This window comes from Rhipicephalus microplus, chromosome 6 (assembly GCF_043290135.1).
Source record: "Rhipicephalus microplus isolate Deutch F79 chromosome 6, USDA_Rmic, whole genome shotgun sequence".
NCBI lineage: Eukaryota > Metazoa > Arthropoda > Arachnida > Ixodida > Ixodidae > Rhipicephalus > Rhipicephalus microplus.
In genome coordinates this window covers 82,324,605-82,344,650 of record NC_134705.1, presented here as the reverse complement: position 1 = coordinate 82,344,650, position 20,046 = coordinate 82,324,605, and the positions used below count along the sequence as shown (strand labels likewise).

At 50.6% G+C, this 20,046-nt stretch overlaps 1 pseudogene; it reads right to left on the bottom strand.

Annotated features, from left to right (window-relative positions):
* Positions 1-17,725: 17,725 nt before the first annotated feature.
* LOC119168759 (U2 spliceosomal RNA) lies at positions 17,726-17,907 on the bottom strand (annotated as a pseudogene).
* Positions 17,908-20,046: the final 2,139 nt, after the last annotated feature.

The following is a 20,046-nucleotide window of genomic DNA, read 5'->3' as shown; positions in this document are numbered from 1 at the left end:
GCCCAGTATTGCTTTCTGTCATTCCTTCATAGTCGTTGTACACATTGCTTTTTACGGTGACAACGATGATGGATCTTGCAGGTACTGTTACATCATCACCTGCAATCTGGAGTGCGTTGAATTGTTTTTCACTCTCGAGTGTCGCGATGGCGTGTTTCGTCGAGAACGAGACGCACGTTTCCTGCAAGTTTATAACTGCGCCATTGGCCTGCAAATAGTTCATTCCGATAATTACATCTCTTGAACACTCCGACAGGACAATGAAGCTGACGACGTAGGTGAAGCCGCGTATCCCGACTCTAGAGGTACACATGCCTGCCGGATCGATTAGGTGTCCCCCGGCGGTTCGCACTTGTGGTCCTATCCAAGGGGTCAGCACTTTTTTCAGCGTTCTGGCAAGTCCCCTGCTCATGACGGAATAGTCTGCGCCTGTGTCTACTAAAGCATTCGTTTCGTAGCCGTCTATAATTACCGACAAATCAAAAGCGAAGTTACCATTTCTGCACGTAGTCTCGTGTCTATCATCACATTTTGAAATCGGCACTGGAGGTTATTTTCTTGCGTCGGCAGCGGCCTTACCTCCCCAGGTCGCCGATTCTAGTTTTCCCGAAGCGGGCTTTGGGGAAGTCGCCTCGGAGAGTTTGAAGATGGGCGCAGACTTGGTGACCGATACCTCAGTGGTGCTGTCGACCGAGACTGATGCTGCTGCGAGGAGTGAGCACCTTGACGTGTTGACAAGTACTCCTCGATTTCAAAAGGTCGCTCCCCATTCCGTGGACAGGCAGCGTTTACGGGAAAATCCCGAAGTCCAGCTCGGCGATATTCACACATCCGGTAAAGATGGCCAGCTTCGCCGCAGTGATAACAAAGCGGAATTCGATCAAGAGTGCGCCATATATCAGCTTTTCGGATCCTAGTCTCGGCTGGGGACGGCGTAAATCGAGGTTTTGGCAGATGCGTGCTTGCTGCGGCGAAACAAGTTCCAGAGGCGGCGAAAGGAGGTCCAGGGGCGACGAAATGAGGTACAGGGGTGTTTCTCAGTACTTCGGCGTACGAGACGGTGGGCTGCATCGGAACCGACGCTTGTACAGGCTGGACTTGTGGCTGCTGCTCACGGACTGCTTGTCTCACCTCCTCCCGAACAACGTCCGCTAATGATGACACCGTTGAGGGGTTGCCGTTTAGCATCTGGAGCTCTTCTCGAACCACCGACCGAATGAGCTCTCGTAATACGTCGATGCCATTCCCGAAGACTGCTGACACCTCGTCTACGGATGCGACGTTAACATCTCAATTGTAGTGCCTCGCTCGCTGTTGCAGAGTCTTTTCAACCACTGTCGCCTCGGTGCGAAATTCAGTGACGTTCCGCGGGGGACATCGGAGCAAACCAGCAAAAATCTCCTGCTTCACCCCACGCATGAGGTGCCGAAGTTTTTTGTCCTCGCTCATATTTTGATCAGACTGGCGAAATAACCGGCACATGTCTTCCACATACATTGCGACGCTTTCATTGTTGCACTGGTTTCTTGCTTGCAAGGCAGCTTCAGCTCTTTCCTTGCGGTCTGTACTCGGGTATGTGGTCAGTAGCTCCCGTCGGAAATCATCCCACGATCGAATGGTACCTTTATGGTTTACAAACCACGTTCGTGCGCTGTCCTGCAATGCGAAATAAACTCGGTGGAGCTTCCGTTCTTCGGTCCATCCTTTGCATTTGGCGACGCGCTCAAAACCCTCCAGCCAATCTTCAGCGTCTTCATGAGGATTGCCATGAAAAGCGTCCGGCGGCCGTGGCTCATCGACAACGACGCGCGTGGCAGCGACTGGAGACGAAACGGCGTGTGCGGCAGCGGTTGCAGACGACATTTTGGTACTCTCACCGGAGACAGCTGGAGACACTCTGGGGTCTGGTGGCAGTGGAAATTCCGGCGGATCACCACGTAGACGACGGCTGGAGCGCTAATGAACTCGCGTGAGCTCAGTTGGTTCGACTGCTCGTGGTTCCGGGCTGCTTCCTCGAAGTGCAACTGGGTTTGGGATCATTACCCGCCTCCTCCCCCAGAATTATTACGTACAATCCAAATGGTGTACGAATAACTGTTTATTGGGGCGAACTTGTGTCCGAAAAGCAAAGAAAAATGTAGCGGCGTCTCTAACAGGCGATCAGCAAAAAAAAAGGATCAATCTCCGAGAAACCCTCGAGCGGTGCACCACTTCTTTTCATCAAAATCCCGTGCTGAGGAGGCGCGCGCCGTCACGGCCTTTTCTTGTTTGATCATCAAGCCGCTGATCTGTTGGGGGCGCACGAACTAGCGCGGGTAGTTTGAATACTGCGTTTGCCTTGCGTCAATATTGACGCAAAGTTGGCTGGCAACTATAGTGGCCAACCTCTGAGGAGGATAACGAAGTAGTTCTGTGGGCACGTGCTCCGGTTCGGGCTTTTGGGCTTTAGTCACGAAAGTAAACGCCCTGCTTTTATGCCTGCGTCCTTGTGCCTTTGGGACATTTTCTGGTGGAGGTGCGGGGTACGGTAGATGATACGGTCCCCAGGGAGCACTCCTGACGCAAGCCCATCGAGTAACTCAGCCTAGCTTACCCCTGTGCACGTACGTTTCAGCCGTCGTCTCCAGGGGATCGAGCCACCACATGGTTTGCTGCCTGAACGTCAGAGGACTATGAACCAAGCACCACCTAACATCACCACGGCAGCACCAGCGCAGATGGTTGTCAACCAGCCCAAGACGCCGAAGACATTTCACGGAGCTGCTTTTGAAGATCCCGACAACTGGCTCGAGCACTTCGACCGGGTCGCCGTCATCAACGATTGGACCCCAGAGCATAAGCTACGCTATGTGTACTGCTTTCTCGAGGAGTACGCGAAAACGTGGTTTGAGAACCATGAAGCAACGCTTACGCCACGGGATGAGTTTCGCCGGCAGTTCCTTAAGGCCTTTGCCTGAGAGGATAGGAAAGAGACAGCGAAGCGTGCTATAGAGACAAGGGTTCAAGGCACTAACGAAAAGGTGACGACTTACATAGAGGACATGGATCGGCTTTGCAGGCGTACGGTGTCTTCTATGACTGAATCCAAGAAAGTCTGTCACTGAATGCGTGGTGTTAAAGAAGAGATTTTTGCGGGCCTGATTCTAAACCCACCTGCGACACTTGCGGAGTTCCATGAGGAAGCCACTGTCATGGAAAGGGCCCTTCGACAGCGTGCTAGGCAGTATAAGCGGGATGTACGTCCAAGTGAGCTCACTTCTGTCACTCTCGACAATGACATCGGTGCGTTGCGAGAGCTCATTAGAGCTTTTATTAGGGAGGAGCTACAAAAGATGCAGGTGACTGCTTCACCTGTAGAGCAGCTCTCCGTTGCGGAGATGGTATGCGCCGAGCTACGGCAAGCCGTTCACGATCCCCAACCATCCGAGGCGCCACAACAGAGGCACTGCGTCGAGATGAACTACGCGGAAGCAGTGGGACGTCCTACGTCACGCAGTTCACCCAGCGTTTTACCCTAATGAGCGACGCGCTCAGCAAATGGAGGTAGGTTTCCGTCCTCTCAGCCCGCCGTTGATCGCCGAAGCACGACCGAGGAAGAGTGAGATCTGGTCTACATCCAACCACAGGCCCCTTTGTTTCCACTGCGGGGAAGGCGGACACGTCTACCGAACATGTCCATACCGCCGTGTGGGTCTCCGTGGATTTGCGCCTAATGCCCTTCGTCCACGACCTGGCGAGCTGGAAATAGAGAGCTTCATCTCGAGTCGACGCAGTATCGAACATCGGTCACATGAGCCCCGCTCGTCATCGCCTGCTCAATACAGGTCCCCGAGCCCAGCATACTGACGCGGCGCTCCAAGACGCCGTTCACCCAGTCCTGCAAGTCAGAAAAACTGAGTTCAGCGACCTCCGGAGGTGGGGCCGCTGACGACGACTCTACGGAAGATGCTCCACTACGACGACAGCGACGGTAGCAAAAAGATGTACAGATGCAGTCAAACGGGGTACGAAGAGTTGTGACATTAAACATTGCGGTAACCGTGGACAAAGAAGTAATGGCACTAATCCCCACTGGAGCAGACACGTCCGTCATGAGCATGGGTCTTGCCTGCAGGCTGAAGAAGGTTTCTACCAAGTGGGCTGGGTCACAGATACGTACGACAGGAGGCCATCTTCAAACTCCCGTGGGACGGTGCACAGCGCGACTCAGTATTTAAGGTTTTACGTATCTCGGAGAATTCAATACTGCCCAGTTGCTGGAGGGACCTGATTCCCGGACAGAACTTTCTGCACAATAACGGAGCCGTGATTGACTTGCAAGAGTCGCAGGTGACGTTTTCAATGGCACACGCTTTAGCGTGCCACCCTCACGACAGTTACGTCAATGCTTTGAGAATTGTCGATGATGACCTCACGTTGCCGCCGAAAAGTAGCGTGTTGTCCTTGGTAACCTGCGACGTTTTCGATGAATTCAATGACTATGAAGGTATTGCAGACGCAAGTATCCCGCTGCTGCTCAAACAAAGCATCTGCAAAGCCCGATGCCTTGTTCGGTTAAAGAATAAACGCTCTCGAGTCCTGCTGACCAACTTCAGCAATGAGTTTCAGCACGCCCCTAGAGGCACCACTGTCGCTTCCCTCAGTGAAATTGCCGACTTTTCCGATGTCAGTGCATTGGCAACGACTTCACCGCATGCAAAATTGTGTGCTGAACTGAGCAGCCATATTCACGTTAATCCAGACTTGCCAAATTCACGAAAAGAATGGCTGCTGAACCTTGTGACGGAATTCTCGGACTGATTTTCCACAGCATCTAAAGTTCAACTCACTACCGTTACAGCACATTGTTACTAAGGAGTCGGCGCGGCCTCTTCGCCAATATCCATACCGTGTGTTACCGAAAGAAAGAGAGTTGATTAAGCGTCAAGTACAAGAAATGCTGAATGATGACGTCATTCAACCCTCGACCAGTCCGTAGGCGTCACCTGTTGTCCTAGTAAAGAAAAAAAGGCAACACACTACGCTTCTGCGTCGCCTACCGACGGCTTAACAAAGTCACAAAACGCGAAGCTTACCCCCTGGCACGGATTGATGACGCCTTAGACTATCTACGCCATGCCCAGTTCTTTACATCATTAGATCTCAAGTCAGGGTACTGGAAAATTGAAGTTCACGAGGGCGACCGTGAAAAAAATCGTTTTGGCTATCAAGAACTCAAGTTTCTCGGCCACGTGGTGAGCCCGGGAGATGTTCGACCAGATCAGAAGAAGTTGCCTGCCATTGCCGATTTCCTTCGTCCTGGAGACAAGAAGGCTCTTCAGCGATTCCTCGGAATCTGTGCCTACTACCGCCGTTTTGTCGAAGGATTTTCGAAACTTTCGGAACCTATTACAAGACTGACACGGCCTGATGTACCCTTCGTGTGGACGGAAGGTCAACAACAAGCCTTCGTAGAGCTACGCAATCGACTGAAGGCAGCTCCAGTGCTGGCCCATTTTGACGATACTGCCGACACTGAGATTCACACGGACGCCAGCAACGTAGGAATCAGCCATTCTTGTTCAATGGCAGGACAGCGCTGAGCGTGTGATCGCTTACGTGAGCGGTGGTCTCACAAAAGCAGGAACTAACTACTCTACCACCGAAAAAAAGTGCCTAGCAGTCGTTTGGGCCATTAGAAAGTCTCTACCCTACCAATACGACCGGCCATTTTGAGCTGTCAGTGACCACCATTCGCACTGCTGGCTTGCCAATCTACGGAATGCATCAGGCCACCTCGCCCGCTGGAGCCTCCGCCTTCAAGAGTACGACATAATGGTGGTCTACCGATCAGGACATAAGCATATAGATGCTGACTGCCTGTCTCGTGCTCCCATTTCCCCGACGTCATCTGACACTGAACACGATTTACCGTTTCTTGGCATCGTCGATGTGGTCCGGATGGCTGAGCTTGAACGTGAGGTCACTGAGCTACTACCTGTCATCCAGCATCTTCAAGGAGAAGACGTTATCGTCCCACGCCGGCTCTCACGTGGATTACCATCGTATTGTCTGCGGAACAATGTTCTTTACAAGAGAAATCATGAGAGCAGCCAGGAAACTTTTCTCCTCACCGTTCCAACAGCACTGCGTGAGAAAGCTTTGCAGGCGTGCCACGACAATCCTTCTGCCGGTCACTTAGGCTTTGCTAAGACATTAGCGCACATCCGTCAAAGGTACTACTGGCCACAGCTGTCTTCGTCCGTTCAGCGATATGTCCGCTCATGTCGTGACTCTCAGAGGCGTAAAGGTCCACCCGCAAAACCCGCCGGCTTCCTCCAACCTTTAGATCCACCTCGAGCACCGTTTCAGTAAGTGGGAATGGATCTTCTTGGTTCATTCCCAACGTCATCCTCAGAAATTAAGTGGATAATTGTTGCAACCGACTATCTGACTCGCCATGCAGAAACCAAAGCTGTGCCTAGTGAGACTACAGTTGAAGTCGCCAGATTCTTCGTCCACGACATTGTTTTGCGTCATGGTGCACCTGTAGTTCTCATAAGGGATCGCGGAGCAGCATTTACGGCAGAGTTATTGCGACAAGTCACCAAGCTGACACACACTAACCACCGGAAAACAAAAGCTTATTATCCCCAAACGAACGGCTTGACGGAGCGGTAAACAAAACAATGACCGACATGCTATTTATGTATGTTGATGTAGAGCACAAAACGTGGGATGAAATTTCGCCGTACGTCACGTTTCTTTATAACACCGCTGTGCAAGAGACCACAGACCTAACACTATTCGAGCTTGTTTATGGCCGTCGCGTCACAACAGCGTTAGACGCTATGCTCCCAGTAGACCAGGACACCAGCGGAAATCACAGCATTGACGACTTCGTTGAGAAAGCCGAGGAAGCCCGTCAGCTTGCACGGAAGCGCATTCGCACGCAGCAAGATGTCGACGCTCGCCGTTACAACCAAGGCCGAAGAAACGTCCACAATGAACCAAGTACTATATCTCGGCGTGGACACCAGTTTGACGTTGTGGGCTTTCGGAGAAGCTATTGCGAGGCTACTTTGGCACTTACGAAGTTGTGCGCTGCCTCAGTGACGTGAATTAGGAGGCAGTTCCTCAAAGCTCGGATACCAGTTTAAACCGAAGACGTCCAGGTCCAGAAGTAGTCCCTGTAGTAAGAATGAAACCGTACCATGCCCGCGAGTTATGAACTGTTCGAAATGTTTTTATCATCCACAACAGTGGGGGCTTATGTGTTTTTTTTCGTTGACGTGGCCATCTCTTTTATGACCATCTCTAGAATCTTAGTCAGTCAACCAGGACGGTCGCTCTTGAAAGGGGCAAATTGACGCAAGGTAGGCTGGCACTTATAGTGGCCAACCTCTGAGGAGAATAACGAAGTAGTTCTGTGGGCGCGTGCTCTGGTGTTTCGGGCTTTTGGCTTTAAAAGTAAACGCCCTACTTTTGTGCATGCGTCCCTGTGCCTTTGTGACAATATTACAGTATTCCAATGGGGTGGCAGTAAATGTCCGTGGAAGCTGCGATCATGTCACTGACGCACAAGCGTTTCATAGTTAGCAGATAGTTCCTTGAACACAGTCTGTGGGTGACACGATCGTTCGCCGGATCCCACGACCCCAGGCAGCCGACGATGATAGCTTCGACAGTGATGCGCTGGAACCGTTCGAGGAGATGTCGCTGTAAGGGGGCGTTCTTCTCCTCTTTGAGCCTCCGGGTTACCTGGAACGCCTGTAGTCTGTCGTCGAAAGGGCAGCAGACGTCCAAGATCAAGGCTTCCTCGCCTCGTGCCAGAGCCAGTTCGGGTCGCAGGCCGAGAAGACCAACCTGTTGGTTGTCCCCGATGACGGTGAACCTCCCTAGGGCAGCCTTCTTGATGCGTACGACGATGGCGTTGTGGCGCTCAGTCATTGCCCGGCTCTGCCGCATACAGCGACAGAGAACGTGCGGCAGCATCTCCTCCCTGTACCCGCAGCGTCGGCACGGTTTCTCTGCTGCAGGTACCCAGATGCATGTTCCGTTGAGGGGGAGCCGATTAAGCCGGGCTCGGTGGATGAAGCGCCACTCCTTGAACCTGGTGTAGCGGCCGGTCCGCATAAAGTGAGAGTTAGCGGAGTACGCCGCTACACACGCCATCGCCTTGCCCTGATTCGCTTTTGCCTTGAGGGAACAGTCTCGGCTCTGGCTAAGGAGGGCCCGGAGGGTTTTCACCAGCTTGTTCCGGTTTCACGCAGACGACGTGGCCTCCCCGCAGGTGATGCGGGTGCCCTGCACTTGTAGCTCCCAGGCAACAGTTAGGAAACGCAAGGCTTTGCGCACCTCTGTCCAGACAGACTAAAGATGAGTGGGGGTCTCGCTGAAGTCGCCTTTCGTGTCGCCCGAGTGGTAGGCCTCGATGTCCTCGTCGTCAGCGTCACGTCGGAGCCACCCGGGGACCACCTGGTTGAGCGCCTCCCTTGCCCACTCCCGGACCTCCGTGTTTGTCGACGTCAGGAGCTTGAAGGCCCCGTTCACCCGGCAGATGTCGCTCAGCTCCGCCGCCAAAGGGATCCCTGCAGTGCGGGCCCGTGCGCTCCCGTACATGTAGTCGTTAGATGCTCTGGCCGGCACGTAGAGGGTCTTCTTGATGAGGGGGCGGAGCTGGTCGTCTAAGCACTGCCACTCATTCTTGCTGGCGAGGTCCACACGCAAGGCGAAGTTAAGGGCTGGATATAGAAAAGTCTTAATAGCATCCAGCCTCTGCCATGGGGTGAGTATTGAGGAGAGTAGCTTCCTGCCCAGGTGGATGGCCTCGTCGACGGTCGTTTGGTCCGGGAGCACCCGAAAGCCCACAGATTGCCCCAGGAAACGGTGCCCCTCGTAGTCCGCCAGTGTTGGAACCGGGACGCTTCCAACGGTGAAAGTGGTGGGCCGTGTTCCCAATAGGTAGCGCCCAGACAGGTGGAGGGTGCGGCGTTTGGGGGGCTTGAGTCACAGTCCCAGCCTGTCCGAGAGGGCTGTCACGACGTTGAGACGGCGCTGCAAGGTGGTGGGGTCTGCAGCGAGCAGAGTCAGATCATCGGCGTATGCAAGGATTTTGTACTGATTATCGCCTCCCTGCACTGCCCTGATGACTGGATCCACCACCAAGTTGAATAGCAGGCCGCTAAGTGGACATCCCTGCCTCAGGGCAGCTCTGATGGGGATAGGCTCCGTGGTGCCAGCTGCTGCAAAGTTCTACGCCGACTCAGTGTCATGACGTTCCCGTCGCTTTCCACAAAGGAATGTGCTGCATGTGTCAAAGCTCAAGCCATATTTCACGCGTCCGCAATTTAACGTGGACTGACTTACTACGCATGGACTAAATGTTGTGCCTTTTGTTTATTTTTGATTCTCTTGTGTCCTTACTCATTTCTTTAAAGAGTGCTTTTATAATACCAGCCCATTTTTTTCCTTACGACACAGTTGATAGATTCCATGGTAGCAGCTTTTTTTCTCATTTTTTTCAACGCTCAACACCAGCTTAGAGACGATGCTTTTCGAGGAGAGGGAATAATGTCACAGGTAATGGATTTGACCCATAACGGTAGCGTAAAATTGCTTGAAAGTAGAGAAAGAAGAGGGCTTTGCTTCCTGGTCTGGGAGCAAGCAAGACGTCGATACATGGCTGTCTGGTATCTCGTTCGTGGCAATATGTTATCAGGAAGGGTAGGACCACACTTTGATCTTGGCCGAAAAGCCGAGAAGCAACATTGATCTTAGCCAATCGCCGAGAAGCGACTATAATCTTAGCCAAAAGGCCGAGAAGCACTCTGTCCGCTCGATGTTTTTTTTTCGCTTAGAAACATGATAAATTTGAAACGTTCTTTTCTCAGACGTCAAAGCCATGATTCCTTGCTTGCACGCGGACTCTCGATTACGCCCACGACGTCACAATGAATGCTTGCCAACGCACATTATAAGGCACGTAACGAGAGATGCTACAGCCCTTTTTTAAACTTATTCAAGGTCTACATTTTAAACTCGTGCATATAGCCTGGAGAGAAAATAATGACTGTACCAAATGCCATTACGTCGCCCATCTAACATGACTTCTACGATGGCTGCCCAAGCAACGCCTTTGCAAAGACGAACACAATTATCAGGAAAAAGTGCTGCCGTTGACTTCTTCAGCGCACGCAACAAATGCCTTGCAAGTTCCGACGTGGCGTAACACCGCACCGTAGTCGACGACGACCCTGCCATGAAAATGCAGACCCGCGATCCGTGCGAAATGCCTACACCGTGGGTTGTTATGCTGGTCAAAAAAAGGGGCATGTGGCACAGCGTAACATTGTGAGTGTGCGAAATGCCACTACAATGTGGTGCAAGTGTTCTGACTGCAGGCCTTGCTTTTTGTCTAAAATATCCAGGTTTGCAGATTCCGAGGGGTAGGAGTGATTTAGTGGCATGTGCGAGGCGTCATCATGGTGCTTTGTCGATCGAGCCCGGCAAGAGGCGGTAGAAGGCGGTCGTCAAGTGGTCACGGAAATCAGTGGAGAAGTACTCGCCTGCGCTTTTCGTCGAATGCTCTTGAGCAAGGTGTGAGTTACCTCATGACAGACCGTGTACGGAAGAGGCGTGGTTGCACGAATGCAATCGCGAAGCAACGTGTCGCCATATTAAGGGATTATATTGCCACACTACGATACCGCTGATCCACTGCTTCGTCACTGAGCTCCATTGTAATGCTTGTTATTATTGACCTTCACTTGTGGCTCGCAACCACTGTGGGGCAATGAGCGCTTAGTTGTTCTGCTTCTTCGCTTTTCACATCTTGAGCTTTCTGAAGCTGCGAGAAGTAATGAGACTTACAGAAGCAAAGCATAACAAAGGGCGCCCGGCACGCTCTCTCACACGTCCTTGGTTCCACTGCATTTCAGGTACGCGCGTCATGCGTCCGTATGTATAGTGCACAGTTCCCTTGCTACTTCCAGCAACTGGCCATTCCATTCAGGCAGCATGCGAGGTTGTTCTTTGTAACTGACGAGAACCAACATCGGAGAAGTTTGTATGCTCTAGATGATGTCCAGACGTGTTGTGTGTGATCAACAAGGCGATGGCCGAGGGCGCCAGCGAGGTAATTAACCGCATCACAACGAGTTACAGCTACCGCTGGCGGAAGCTCAGACCCAGGTCGTTGGACACAAGAAGAGCACACGGACGAGCGCATGCCACTCCACCGCGCAGCAGATGTGTGCGGGGTGCGTCCTCTGCTGTTCTTTGCGATTTTATTTTGGGTTGGGCAACAGTGTACAAGCGAAGACATCGTGAGAGCACACGCCTTCAGAGTAAGACGTCTCGTGAAGACGTGAAATAAAACTGCCTTCGCTTGTCACTGCAACTGTAAACAGAAAATTCGACACGCAATAGAAGTTGTTTCATTTTTTGCTGAAATGCGCAAACACCAAAAGTATAAAAAGATAAACAAAGCTGTTTTGTGACATACACACTTTCAGATTACCTTTAAATGATGATGTGTGGTGTTTTATGGCGCAAGGGCCAATTGATGGCCAAATAGCGCCATTTCAATGAGTATAGAGATGCGGACAATGATATGTTGCGTGGCTGTATAGGGGCCTTAAAATTCCTCGCGATAATGCGGGTAAAAACATAAGTATTAAAGACATGACAATGGCGTGATATGCATATTAAAAAAGGTGACAAAGGTTTTGATAATAAAAACGTAAAAATATTTGGCACTAGCACACTTGCCTCATCAGTGCCCTTGTGTCCAAGGGCTGCGAGGCAAGTGCTTTTAAATGTAATCACAGCAGCAGCGACCTCTCTTGAGAGGTCACGCTACGCAATACCTGGGTATAATACATGGTAAAAATTAACATCTCCTAAAAAAGCTAACAATGATTTATGGGTGAAAAGTGGTTCCCTACCGACAAACATTGCAAGGTGTAAAGGTATATGTTGTCGGTAGGGTAATGGGAAGTGTTGTCTTCTTAGAGTGTCTAACTGTTTACATTGGATTAAAACGTGAAGAACTGTTAAAGCCTCACCACATTTATCACACAATGGTGGATCACCACCGAATAAAAGATGTGTGTGTGTCGTGTATGTGTGCCCTACCCTGAGTCTTGTTAGTGTTACCTCTGTTAGACGTGATTTTAATACTGGTGACCAATGGCCAAGGTGTGGCTTGATAACGTGTAGCTTGTTTTGTGTGTGTGTATCCCACTTCCTCTGCCAGTAGTCCCTGAGGTTTAGTTTGAGAGACGGCTTAAGATCAAGGGCCGGGATTGATATGGATGTAATGGCGGTGCTCTCATGGACAGCTGCAGCGAGGTGATCCGCCCTCACGTTGCCTTGGATCTCACGGTGCCCTGGCACCCAGCACACTACAACATGTTGTTTCTGCGTGTAAAGTGTGCACAAAATGGAGTAAAGTGAGACAAGGACTGGGTTTTTTTTGTTTTTTAAGACTGTGCAGAGCCGTTACCACACTGAGGGAGTCTGTATAAATTACTGCTTTTTGTATTTGTAATTGTTGGATGTGTTTAGCTGCCACCAGTATCGCGTAAGCTTCCGCTGTGAAGATACTTGTGCGTGGATGTAGAGGGCCAGAATCCGAAAAGGATGGGCCGACAGCAGCGTAGGACACAGAGGAGTTGGTCTTGGAGGCATCTGTGAAGAACTCACGACATGTGTATTTGTGTTGAAGTTCCAGAAAGTATGTTCGGATATGGGCAATAGGTGCATGTTTTGTAACCTCTAGGAAAGACACATCGCAGTCTATATTCTGCCACTGCCACGGTGGCGGGTATGCTACAGGAGCCATTAAACTGTGTTCAAGTGACACTTCAGTTTCTTCAGCTAGACACCTCAGGCGAACTGAGAAGGGCTCCCTCATCGAAGGCCTGTTTTGAAACAGAGTTGAGCTCGACAAATCATTAATTGTAGAGCATGAGGGGTGCTTCTTGTCTGCTTTCACCTTAAGGAAATAAACAAAGGACATGTAAGTTCTCTGCAGATGAAGCGACCACTCATTTGACTCAACATAAAGGCTTTCTACGGGGCTGGTGCGAAAAGCACCCGTAGAAAGGCGGATGCCGAAATGGTGCACGGGGTCAAGCATCTTCAAGGCACTTTGAGTGGCAGACTGATAGACAACGGCCCCATAATCTAAGCGGGTGCGGATGAGGCTTTTATAGAGGTTCATGAGGCATTGCCTATCACTACCCCACGTAGTACGTGACAACACCTTTATAACATTCATGGCTTTTAAACATTTTGTTTTTAAATACTTGATGTACGGTACGAAGGTCAACTTGTTGTCCAAGATTAAGCCTAAGAATTTATGCTCGGCTTTGACGGACAGACGTTGCCCATTCAGTCGAATGTCAGGTTCCGAGTGCATGCCTCTCTTTCGAGAGAACAAGACACACGTGCTTTTTTGTGGGTTAAGTCGAAATCCGTTTTCATCTGCCGATTTGCAGACCTTATTGAAACCCAGCTGAACCTGCCGCTCACACATGGCCAAGTTGCATGACTTGAAGCCAAGCTGAACGTCGTCGACATATGTACAATAGAACATATTGCGGGGAATGGACAAGTGCAAAGAATTCATTTTGATAATAAAAAGTGTGCAACTAAGCACGCCACCTTCTGGCACGCCTGTTTCCTGGACAAATGTTTGAGAGAGCACACTGCCCAGACGGACACGGAATGTCCGGTTTGACAGGTAACTTTCGATTATATGAAACATTCTTCCGCGCACACCAAGGTGGGACAGGTCTTTTAGAATTCCGAAACGCCATGTTGTATCATACGCCTCTACGATATCGAGGAACACAGAGAGAAAATATTGTTTATGGACAAAGGCGTCTCTGATCTGTGCCTCGATACGAACAAGGTGGTCTGTGGTGGATCTACTTACTTTCTCGAAACCCGCACTGAAATGGGTCGAGCAAATTGTTTGTTTCAAGGATATGTACAAGTCGGCAGTTTATCATTTTTTCGAATACTTTGCACAAGCAGCTTGTAAGTGCAATAGGCCTATAACTTGAAGCTAAAGAAGGGTCCTTGCCCTCTTTCAAAATGGGAATAATAATAGCCTCTTTCCAGGAGGTAGGGATAGTGCCAGAAAACCAGATAGCATTGTACAAACAAAGTAAGGTTTTTCGTGTTTCAGCTGGTAGGTTTTTTAGCATTTCATACACCACACGGTCAGAACCTGGGGCAGAAGTGCTGCAGGAGTTTAGAGATGTTCGGAGCTCCGCTAGACTGAAAGCTTGATTATATGCCTCGTATCTAGTGGATTTGTGTTCGAGTTTCTGCTTTTCTATTCTTGTTCTGTATTTTTGGAAAGTGTCAGTATAGTGGGACGAGCTGGATACCCGTTCAAAGTGTGCCCCGAGGAAGTTTGCCTGATCTTCCAAGGTATCACCTTGAGTGTTTACGAGTGGAAGTGTGTGTACTTGTTTCCCTGCTATCCTACCGACCATGTTCCAGACTTTTGCCTCCTGTGTGTATGAATTGATCCCTGACAAAAACTTCTGCCAGCTTTCTCTTCTGGCCTGCCGACGCGTTCTCCTTCCTTGAGACTTTATTTTCTTGAACGTGTCAAGATTTTCCGCTGTTGGCGAGTTGCGCAGCAATCTCCATGCCCTGTTCTGTTCCTTTCGCGCATTACGACACTCCGTGTTCCACCATGGGACGTGTCGTTTGCCGGGCATTCCAGATGTTTGCGGTATGCACCTGGCTGCTGCGTCAGTTAGAAAAGCTGTGAAGTACTTCACAGCTTCATCTATGCCTAATCCGCATATTTCGGTCCATCTTAAGTGAGTAATTTTTTGAAATTGTTCCCAGTCAGCTTTGTTTATCAGCCATTTGGGAAAATGTGGAGGACATTCATGTATTATTGGTGTACTCAAAACCAAAGGAAAATGGTCACTTCCGTATGGGTTATTTATGACTTTCCACTGAAGTAATCGTACAAGTGAAGGAGATGCGATACCGAGGTCTATGGAGGAGTAAGTATTGTTTGCAAGGTTATAATATGTTGCCTGTTTTCTATTCAACAGAGAAGCACCTGATGAAAAGAGGAACTGTTCGATGAGACGACCTCGTGCATCACATCGACAGTCACCCCATAAACCGCTGTGCGCATTCAGGTCCCCTAGAACCAGATAAGGTTCTGGTAACTCGGCTATTAAAGAGTGAAAATCACGTTTTTCCAGGCGGTGCTGCGGCGGTATGTATAGAGAGCAGATGGTGACGAGCTTATTCAATAGAACTGCTCGAACAGCCACTGCCTCTAGGGATGTTAGTAGTGGTAGATGGCTACATGCTACTCCTCGATTAACAATAATGGCTACACCACCAGATGATGCCACAGCATCATCTCTGTCCTTTCGAAAGACAACATATTGACGAGAAAATTTGTATTCTTGGATTTTAAGTGTGTTTCCTGTACACACAGCACTTTTGGAGAATGTTTGTTTAGAAGTTCTTGGACATCGTCGAGGTTTCGAAGTAGTCCTCTGACGTTCCATTGTATAATTTGTGTCTCCATTATGGGAGTGAAGAAGTGCTGTGTGTACGCAATGAGTGTGGCTGGTGTCTGAAGAGAGAAGTGACTTATCTTACAGAGCCTTTAGAAGGCCCTGTAATTACCGTTTTGTCTTTTTTAGAGCGGTCGAGGGAACCCCGCCGCTCTTTTGGCGCAGTCTGCGCCGGTGCAGTTGATGTGTCCATCGCCTCAGGAGAGGCGACAGATAATGTTTTCGTTGTAGGCTTCGTCGTGACAAACGGAGCCTTAAACCCCACCGGGCTGGAGGTCGAGGGGACCTCTTTAGTTTGTGTGGTGCCTTGGCTGCTGCCAAGGTTCACAGGCGCCTTCGGTGGGGCTGTATTCAAGGAGGGTGGGGCAGCCGAGGCTGCTCCCCCCATGGGGGCTTGTGGCGGTTGCCTCGGCACGCTGGGCGTGGTCCAAGGCATTGCCGAAAACCGAAGTGGTGCTGACCCCCCTCGCGCCACTTCGGCGTACGATGTGTTCCCAGAAAAATGCGGGGAAACGCGGTGCCGCGCTTCACGGAAGCTTATGTTCAATTTAAACTTTGTACTAATAATTTCTTTTTCCATTTTCCAGGCCACGCATGACCTGGAATATGCAGGATGGTCACCCTCACAGTTTGCACAGTGCACTTGTAGCTGACAGTCATCGTCAGCGGTATGACCTTTGGTGCCGCATTTTGCGCAGGTAATCTGTCCTCGGCAGCTCTGGGAGCCGTGCCCGAACCTCTGACACTTAAAGCAGCGCCTCGGGTTGGGTATGTGTGGTCTAACTGGCAGTTTAAGATATCCTGTTGCTATTTCAGTTGGGAGGGTGCTAGATGCGAAAGTGAGTATGATGTGCTTCGTTGGGATTTCCTTATTTTCTCTTCTTATTTTGATACGCTGCACCTGAATGACATTTTCCTCTTTCCAGCCTGTTAGAAGTTCATCATCAGAGAGGTCCATCAGGTCTCCATCTGATACAACACCCTTCACTGTGTTCATAGTTCGATGTGGTGTGATTGTGATAGGCTGATCCCCAAATGCTGTGAGTTTATGTAGTCTCTGGTACTGTGCGTTGTCTTTTACTTCAAGTAACAGGTCACCACTGGCGGTCTTTGTGGCCTTGTAGCCTGCGCCCATCGTTTCTATAAGGCATTTCGATACAAGGAAAGGTGAAATGTTTCTAGCTTTCTTTTCTGTATTTTCAAAATGGATAATGTGGTATTTTGGGAAGTTGTCTTTTTTTTCGGGAGAAATTCAAGAATTACATCGGTGCGCCACCTCTAAGAGGGGCGATTAGTTGTGACAGGGCTAGGGGTTCCCATAAATTTGATAGCTTTTTCGGCGGCCATGCCAGCCACCCACCACCGAGCCCAACAAGGGAACGCTGCGAGACGCGAAGGAGGCGCAAGCGCCAGCCGTACATGGCCGCTATAACCTATATCTACCCAAGGTTGGATATTTACACTAGGTTAACCCTTGCCGCCAGGAAAAATTGGAAGTAAAAAGAAGTGAGGAGAATACAGGAAAGATGTCAAGTGAGAACAAAAGACGAAGATGTAGGGAGAGAGAGATAGGAAAAGGCGACTGCCGATTTCCCCTGGGTGGGTCAGCCTAGGGGTGCCGTCTAAGTGAAGCCGGGGCCAAAGGGGTGTGTTGCCTCTGCCGGGGGGCCTTAAAGGTCCAATCACCCAGCGTCGGCTCAACCCCCAGGATCCCCTTTTCCCCGGACACGGCAAAGCCACGCACGGCTAGGCGTGGGAGGGAGTCAAAACTCCCCCGTTAGCTCGGGTCCGTGGTGTCGCTACACACCAAACGCCTACTTGCGCAGGCGCCCCTGCGGGGAGATTTCCTTTAAAACAGTAATATCAAACTACTCATTATCTTTATTATTGGGATGTTGAAAAAAAACTTGGATTATGTATGCGTTAACAGAAAAAAGGGGCTCCCGAATGTAAATAAGCCACAGAAAGATTTACTTTCCCAAAGCAATTGTAAGTGTGGACACAGCTACCGCACTTCAGCACGTGATCGAAAGGCGGCGAATACCGCGTCATCTGGTGCGGCTTGACACCAAGGCTTCGGATAGTCACCGCACCCTCGTGGTTTACCCCAATATTCTTGGTGAATCTGGACACGTTGTTTTTATTGAGAATAGTGTTGTGCCCAGCCCCGCAGGCACGAGTGGGCCAATCACGGATATAATGCAGTACCGGGCCAACCCGTGGCGGAGTTGAAGCAAGCTTCAAACACTGTTCCGTATTGCAAAAACAAGTTTATTATCTTGGCTACAAATAGAATCCGGATCACATATTAAGCTAATAAGAACAGAGAGTGGTTATCAAAAGAGGCAACAGATAGAGGGAATGGTAGTCTCGGCGTTGCCTGCCCGACCGAAGGCCACCGGGACCTTCCGGGACCAAAGGGCCTGACCTTAAAGGTGCAGTGCCCTAGCGGCTGCCCCAGCGTCCACCCTTTCACGTCTAAGGGCTTGGCCAGACGCCATGGCGTAGCGCCACGGAGGAGCTGCCTAGGCAGAGGCCGGAAGAACAGGGGCTGAGCAGCACGTCCACTAACGGTCCGGGAACCGTGAGCTTATTCGGGAATATCTTCTTGGGTGACCATCCGCCCGCTAAGGAAGCAGCCCCTGAACACATAGATCAATACAGCGGTGCAGTGGGCGAACCTCTAACTCTCCGCGGGGCGTCGCTCACCCTCTGCCGCACCTTAAAGTGAGACTGCCGAGGAAGTACGAAAGGCACAGACCATCGCGGGTCCAAAGACACCCGACAGCCCTTCCTGCTGAATAGGCCAGTCGTTCAGGTGTGGAACAGCATCAAGCCAAAGAAGCAGGACCTAACCTCAGGACAGGAGAAGAACAGGTAAATTGCGGTGCAACTGATCAATTAGCTCCCTAAGGAGCGCGTCTTGGACGCAGCGAAAAAGCCAGAAGGAAGGGGAAAAAAGAAGTGAGTGGAAAAAGAAAAGAAGAGTGAAAAAAGTCGTCCCCCCTAAAGCGGATGGGGCATCAAAGCCCGGCCCAAGAGCCAAGCACGTTTATACAAGAGGGGTAGGACTACACTTCGATCTTAGCCAAAAGGCAGAGAAGCGATCTTAGCCAAAAGGCCAAGAAGTGACTTTGATCTTAGCTAAAAGGCCGAGAAGTGCTCTGTGCCCTTGATTTTTTCCGTTTCTCTTACAAATATGTTAAATCTGATGCTTCTTTTCCCAGAACGTCAAAGCCATGCTTCCTTGCTTGCACGCGGACTCTGGTTTACGTCTATGGCGTCACAATGAATGCTTGCAGGCGCACATTGTCAGGCATGTCACGAAAGATGCTATAGCACTTCTTTTTACTCTTATGCAAGGTCTACATTTCAAACTCGTGCATCAAAGCCTTGAGCGAAAAAATGACTGTACCAAATGCGATTACGTCACCCATCCAACATGACTTCTACGTTGGCCCAAGCAACGGCTCTGCAAAGACGACCACAATCATCGGCGCAAAGGTGCTGCCATTGGCTTGTTCAGAGCACGTAACATATGCCTTGCAAATTCCGACGTGGCCGAACACCGCACCGTTGTCGACGACGGTCCTGCCGTGAAATGGAGACCCGCGAATCCGTGCGAAATGCCTACGGCGTCTGTTGTTATGCTGGTCAAAGAAAGGTCATGTGGCACAGCGTGACAACGTGAGTGTGCAAAACGCCACTGCGGTGTCGTGCAAGTGTTCCGACTGCAGGATCTGCCTTTGGTCTAAAATCATGGCCTGACCTCAAAGGTGCAGCGTCCTACCGGCTGCCCCAGTGTCCGCCCCTTCTCACCTCAGAGCTTCGCCAGTCGCTCGGTGTAGATCCACGGAGGAGCTGTCTTGGCAGAGGGCGGAGAAACAGTGGCTGAGCAGCATGTCCACCCAAGGTCCGCGAATCGTGAGCTTAGTCAGGAATGTCCTCTTGGGTGACCAACCGCCAGCTAAGCAAGTGGCCCCTGAACACATAGATCAATACAGCGGTGTAGTGGGGCGAACCTTTAACCCAACGCGGGGCGTCACTCCCCCGCTGCCGCGCCCCGAAGTGAGACCCCCAGGAAATCCTACAGACACAGACCATCGCGGGTCCAAAGACACCAGACAGCCCTGCTGAATATGCCAGGCGTTCAGGTGTGGAACAGCATCAAGCTTTATAAGCAGAACCTAACCTCAGGACAGGGAAGGAACAAGTAAATTGTGGTGCAACTGATCAGTTGGAGCGCGTCTTGGATGCAGCGCAAGTGCAGAAGGAAGGGGAAAAGAGAGGAGAGTTGAAAAAGAAAAGAAGAGTGAAAAAAGTGGTCCCCCCTCAAGGGGAGGGGGCATCAAAGCCCAGCCCTAGGGCCAAGCACATATAATCACGAGGGGTAGGACTACACTTTGATCTTAGCGAAAAGGCGGAGAAGCGACTTTGATCTTATCCAAAAGGCCGAGAAGCGCTCTGTCCGCTTGGTGTTTCTTGTCTCGCTTAC